Here is a 7,096-nt window from a genome sequence, read left to right on the forward strand (position 1 = left end):
TATTAGTGTTAAATCCATGCGATGTACGTGCTTACATTATAATTTGACATGGTAAATCGAAAATAATATTTTACAATGATAAATTTCTCAAGTTTAGTATAACTCTATTATCGTCATTATATAATAAACGTACTGAATATATTGTTTTATCTTTATTCAAAGTAAAATGCAAATGGATCACTACAACAAATTAAGTATATAGCTACGCTTATTTTACGACACTTAAAATAAATGTCTCTATTTAGCAATACTGTGACACTTTTGCATCAAATTTTTTAACTGTCACTAGTCACTATGTTGAGACTATACCTCTTACACTTTTTCATTTACTTCCTATTTCTTCCACCTTATTCATGCTCGTTTGATATGAGAAGAGGACATGAGAAAGTATCACCACAGCTTAGCCTTCACCGCACTGCAGTTTGCGTTCGCCGTTCTCCATTTTCCGTTCGCTTTTGCCGTTTATCGATTGCCGTTCGCCGTTCGCCGTCCCCCTCGTCCTTCTCTTCCCCTCTTTCACGAGTATAAAACCCTAATCTATTCTGTTCTTTTCACATTCTGCGGTCAAATCGCGACCGATCATTCTAATTTAGAGCTCTCACGACAGGGCAACCAAAACTTTCATGGATTTCGAATCAATCACTCAGGTCATCGACGGTATATCTGTCTTCTTTCTTTTTCAATTTTTTATTTTTATATCTATGATACACGTAATCTCCAGGGAGGAAATATGCAAATTTAGGTTTCAGGAGGATCAAATTTTTGTATAATCATGATTGAAATCTGAAAATAGGGGATACTATGACTTTGTTATGCCTTGTACGGATTTGTTAGCATTGAAGTTTCACGACTTTTATATATAATTGAAGATGTCTCCTTGTATTTTATTCTTGCCTAATTTTTTATATCAATAGAGTATGAGGGTTCCAAAGAAGGTGCTGTAGTTCGCTGGTATTGAGGATGTGTTTACTTCATCAAGAGGATCCACTAAGACACTGAAATTTCGACAAGGTTTCAAATTCTGTTCAGATTAATTTTTTTCTTCTAGATTGTTTAATTTTATAATCTCCCATTGATGTATTTATTCTAAGTATTGAAAAAGCAAGAATAGCATTATGCTGAATCTTTTAATTATAAGTACCAGTGGGTGAGCAATGCAGCCGAGGAGACCGTGAGCCTTGCATTTTACATGGTGATGTTCTATATGTTTAGGCCTGTGGAGAAGAATGAGTACTTTGTGCTTGATGATGAGGAGGAAGAGGCTGCCGAAATGGCCCTTAGGGAAGAGAAATTTGAGCTTTGAATAGGGAAACTCAATTTGGTTGGCTCTTCTTTTGGTTTTGGTTTAACAGTTGAACCTCTCTATGCCACAGATTTCAAGACATTCGGTGAAGCTCTTGTGGTTCAGGTCTGTTGGCAGCAAATGCTGTTACTCCCTTTTCTCAGTTTTTTTTATCATGTGTAATATTAGCATACCAAGAAAATTCTAATTTTCTCATCTTGTAGGGACGAGATTTCTTGGTTAAAAGTTTTAGGGAAATTGAGGGTCTTAAAATATCAGAACCCCAGGTTTGAGAAAACTCAATTATGTTTTTGTTAATTCCCTAATAGTTATTCTCTGTGTTTTGTCTCTTCCTAATATGTTTGTTGTTCTGCTTCATAAATGTGTATTCTTTCTTCCCACATGCAGGGGGCATTTTATCTATTCATTGATTTCAACTACTACTATGGAAAAGAAGCTGAAGGATTTGGTAGAATTGATGATTCGGAGTCCCTTTGTCGATATCTTCTGGATAAGGGCCATGTAAACTCTTTTAATGGCCTTTATTGTTTATTTGAGGAACATATTTAAGGGTCAGGTAAACTCTGAATCTGAATCTCTAGGAAGTTAGCATTTTTCGTTCGCCACCTCTGAGCTCGTCTCCAATCTGCTCTTTTTTGCTCTTTTATGCCGCTTTCTGCCGTTGCTCTGTTTTTGCTTCAAATCTGCTCTCGCCGCCGCTGCTCTGCTCTCTGCTCCGATCCCCCAGTCTCCGTCACTGCCTCTGAACTCTCTCGCCTTTGGTCAGTTCTTTCCACTGATCTGCTCTCATCTAGTTTCTGTGCCTCTCTCAAGATCTTATTTTCTGATTAATCGATGGTTAATGACTTGATGTGTTAACACATATGGATTCAACTTTTTTAATTTCTTTGTTCATTGATCTATTTTATTAGATTAGCTTTGATATTGCCTCTTTATGAGATGTAAATTCAATGTGTGATTAAATTCAGTAGGGGCTCTTTAATCTCTGGGCTCTGTTATGCTCAAATCCCATACTTGTCACATATGTTTTTGTTGCTAATTAATCTGTTTCTGGGCCATGAATATTGTCCTGATTCCTTGTTATGCCCCAAAATTGGGAAGGAATTCGAAATTTCAAATCAAGCATTGAGCTTCATTATCATTTTGTGATCTTCCTTCATTGACTTAACAACAACTTTGGAATGTGGAAGTTGAGTCAAAAACTGTTAGTTGTGTATGTAATTTAATGCTTGATATTCTTTTAATTAGTTTGAGTTAATTATTTCATCTGTGATATATAAGTGTTAGCACAGTAATTTACTTCTCATGTTTTTCATTTATTTTTGTGAATCAACCACTACATACATTTTGGAATCACGTGATGATTTCTTGGAAGACTTTAGCTATATGTGGGAGGGTAATTAAGTTTAAGTTTGCTTCATCATGTAAGGATGAAAACTATAGTATATTAAAATAGTACATTACATATATACTTTTGTTCATATTATATTGTGAATTAGCTCTTCAATTGAGTATTTAACAATGCTTTTAGTTGGCTCTGAGTTTATATTGTGGATTAGTCATAGGTAGAATTTGTGGTTTCAATCTAATCTTTGGTCATTTCATATGATTTGTGATTGCACTATTTTTGGGTTTTGCTTGCTTTCCTGGTAGTATTTGGCATGGTTAGGAGAAGGGAGCATTGATTGCCCTTGGATAGAAACAAGGCTGCTAAAAGAGAGTGAATCCGGTGAAACACTATCAGCTGCAACGTGGGAGGTAAGCATGTTTCCTTGCCACGCAGCCATTGGTTTATGTCTAATTGGTTATGAGTTGAAAACTTATATATGCAGATACTTTACTTGCTGGAAGTTGAAACTACCTTTTATGTCCATTGGATTGTGTTTTGCCGACTTCAAGTTTGTTTGTTCTCATTTTCATCTTTTCCCCTACTTTAGTCCCCTTTTGTGAAGCAGAATTTAACAGTGTAAGCCTATAGCATATTTAATTGAAGAGTGATGTGTACAAATTGAAAAGTTCATTACTATATCATGATAGGATGTAGTGTAGGTCCCACTCAAGGGTGAAGCCACACTCTCTCATTTGATGAACTGATAAGGTCCCAAATGAGTGCGTCCAACATGAGTCAAATCAATTCTTTATAATTTTTAGGAGTAATTATTGACGAACTAAACTTTAAGGAATAATTTGTAAGTAAATATTGGTGATAAAAGATTAAGTTGTGTAATTAGCAAATTGATTAAGTCTTGCTAAAGCACATTTCTTCTTGATGAACCATTAATAGTATACAAGTCATACCAAATGTGCCGTTTTAATTTATATTTATTTTTTCTTTTATTTCTTTGATAAACTGTGCAGTGTGCACCATTTATTAACATGGAACTCTTTAATTATATTTTTTACTATGTTTTTACAGGTATGAAGAGAAGAAGGCTAATAAAGAAGTATCAAAGTCCTAAAAAATTTCTCAAAATTGTTGAAGATGCTAAATTAGTGTTATTCCCTAATGCAAGAGGAAATGATCATATCTCAATTTTTAATTTTACCAAATTCTTAAAGTGTGAACTATACATGATTGTTATTCTTTGATTTAAGTAATATAATTTTCTTTTATTTCTTTTATGTTTTTACAGGTATGATGAGAAGAAGGCTAAGAAAGAAGGAGAGTTGAAGTGGGATTATGACTATGTAATTAGAACTTGTAGAATTCAACTTTTGAAATACATTGTTGCTATTTTTGTAAAATTTGTGGGATTGAATTTTGATTTGTTGAAATACAATATCATTTCTAGAATTTAACTTTTGATAATAGAAATCTTTGATGTTGAAGAGATTATGACAGTTTAAAACTGTCACTAAATATAGGAAAAAACTGTCACAGGAATAAATAACTTAGTAACGGTTTTAAATAGAAAAACTGTCACTAAAAATATTGTGACGATTTAAATAGTCACTAAATATACCTAAAAACTATCATAAGAACTAGTAACTTAGTGACGGTTTAAAATAGTCATGAAATATAAGAAAAAACTGTCACAGAATTTAGTAATTTAACGACAGTTTCAAAATGTTGCGAAATACAATATAAAAAACACCTTTACAAGTGTTACAAATTAGTGACGGTTTTATACTTTAAAAACCGTCACAAACAATTTAGCGACACTCCTTACCAACGGTGGTCCAAAACCGTTACTATGTCAGCTAGCGACGCTCAAATCTGTGACGCTTTCTTTAACCGTCGTAAAACCATTTAGTAATAGTTAAAACCGTCACCAAGCATTAAAAAAAACCGTCGTTAAAAAGCTATTTTGTTGTAGTGGGAATAGTTTGAAGTATATAACATTCATATAATAAACGTACTGAATATATTGTTTTATCTTTATTCAAAGTAAAATACAAATAAAACAGTTTAAAGTCTATAATATTTTTGAACCATAAGGAAAAAGACCTGAAAAAATAAGAACATATATAGCTGTAATAGTAGCATGTCAATTTTTCACTAAACTTTATATCATAAGGCTAATGAAAATTTATCGACAACCTAGTATTTTACTAACCTCATTAGAAAAGTAATTGGCATATGATGTTATGCTCCATGTTACAAATTTTATTTCAAATATGAAAGTATAATTAAGGGATAAGTATGATTTTGGTCCCCATTGTAGGGGCTGAAAATTTTTTTCGTCCCTCACCTTTTTTTCGCTCTAAAATGGTCCCCAAAGTTTCGGTTTGTTTTAAAATGGTCCCTCGGACCAAAATACCCCTATCCCTTCTTCTCCAAAATCATGCCACCACCACCACCACCAGAACCAGAACCACCACCACCACTCTCCACCCACTGCCACTCCATCACACCAACCAAAACTCAGAAAATCAACATCATCATCGTCATCCTCATCAGAACTCAAATCCAAAACTCAGATCCAGAACTCAAACTCAAACAAACAAAAACTCAACTCAAAAAATCATCATAAAAAATCCAGAACTCAACTCAGATAAACAAAAACTCAGATCCAGAATCAACAACAATACTCCAAATTCAAATTTCAGCAACAACAATATTCCATAACAAATTTCACAAAAAAATTCAGAAATTTCACAAAAAAATTCAATTCACAGAAGAAGAAGAAGAAGCGGCGGGCGGCGGTGGGTGCGGCGGCGGGAAGAAGAAGAAGAAGAAGAAGAAGAAGAGGCGGCGGTGGGTGTGGCGGCGGAAGAAGAAGAAGAAGAAGAAGAAGTGGGGGCGGCGGTGGGTGTGGCGGCGGAAGAATCGAAACTTTGGGGACCATTTTGGAGCGAAAAAAAGGCAAGGGACGAAAAAAATTTTCAGCCCCTACCTGGAGGACCAAAATCATACTTATCCTTATAATTAATAAATTAGTTATATCTACGACAAATATTTATACAAAGGTGTAAATCATAACATGTTACTAAAATAAAAATACTATTTTCTTATCAAAATATTATTAAAAACTTCGTTGAACATGACATTTATTGTTGATAATTTTGGATTGATGTCTTCATCTAGAATTACAATATTCAGGTCATTGTGACTCTTAACTCTTGACAAAGTAACGTAAATTTGTCTATGGGTGAATACTGATTTTGAAAAGTAAAGTCCTACATGTGACAATGATTTACCACATAGTGAAATACCTTGGTTTTTCAATATTTTTCTCCTCGTATATAGTATCCCGTCAGCCAATAAGGTTTAAGTTACATTCTAAATATGATTTGGTTTGCTAACACTATTAGATATCAATAGCATCACAAACAGTTTTCTTAATTGATGACCAGACCGCATTAATAGCTGTAATGAATTATCCATCGTCATACAGTAGTCCCATAAAATAGAAAGCACTTTCGAATCTAGGATGTGTAGTCTCATTAACTATCCTAATAGACTCATATGTTGTGCAATATTTTTGAACAATTAACAAAATTCTCATATAGTAGATATCACCTGTACCCAGTGGAACATAGTTTAACCTCCACATAGAATACTCTCTCTTGCGTGGATGTCATTCCCTTTCTTCTCTATCATAAATAATTTGATTTGAAAACTCATCGTACCTTAAAGTTTGACCTGCTTCAAATTTTTTATTGGCCTCCATCCATGCTAAGAATATCATACCTTTCTCTTTTTCTTAATCCATGATTTTCTCAAGATTGTCATCGTCTTTAAAGATGATATTTTACTTTTTAGGTAAATAAAAAGTTAATCTCCTCACTGAAGGTCATCTCCGATGAATATCATAAGCCAAAGTTCTCCATACAGTCTTTTATAATACATTTTTTTAAGTATGCTTTATCTTTTATAATTTTAATACTAACATACCAATAATAACATTTTAAATAAAAAAATAAAAAAATATTTATTCACCGAAAATAAATTTTTTTCAAAAAATTATAAAATAACAAACTTATAAACTAAATAGGTGTAATCAAACTCGGAGCATTGAAAGTATCAAAACTCACAAACCTAAATCCATATTGTAGGATACTTGACGATTCCAAAAGTCTCCGTACATCAGTACATTTGGTTTAAACTCACAGAACTATTCATTCTCTTAACAAATTCATGAATCGAGACACAAGAATCCTCTTAATTGAGGCATGTATTTTTTCTCCCTAGAATTGACACACAAAAATCAAAGAACAAATAAAAATAGTAAATAACACACTTAAAATATCAATAAAACAAATTTAACATTAATTTGGCAAAAAACTCACATCTTTATCGAGACAAACCATCTCATTGAGCATGGCAGTAGAGAATTTTTGTAGCTTGGT

General features: G+C 33.2%; 1 long non-coding RNA gene across 7 annotated transcripts; it reads left to right on the plus strand.

Annotated features, from left to right (window-relative positions):
* LOC107648795 lies at positions 285-3,824 on the plus strand. 7 transcript variants are annotated; one of them, XR_002348868.1, is made up of 9 exons: positions 285-522; positions 608-657; positions 915-1,408; positions 1,507-1,569; positions 1,691-1,859; positions 2,031-2,064; positions 2,957-3,061; positions 3,136-3,269; positions 3,720-3,824. It is a non-coding gene; the product is annotated as an uncharacterized LOC107648795 (long non-coding RNA). The 7 variants fall into 7 exon arrangements; XR_002348865.1 differs by lacking the exon at positions 3,136-3,269 and having other exon boundaries at positions 289-522; positions 915-1,011; positions 1,145-1,408; XR_002348866.1 differs by lacking the exon at positions 3,136-3,269 and having other exon boundaries at positions 287-522; positions 608-647.

Source organism: Arachis ipaensis, chromosome B06, assembly GCF_000816755.2.
Source record: "Arachis ipaensis cultivar K30076 chromosome B06, Araip1.1, whole genome shotgun sequence".
NCBI lineage: Eukaryota > Viridiplantae > Streptophyta > Magnoliopsida > Fabales > Fabaceae > Arachis > Arachis ipaensis.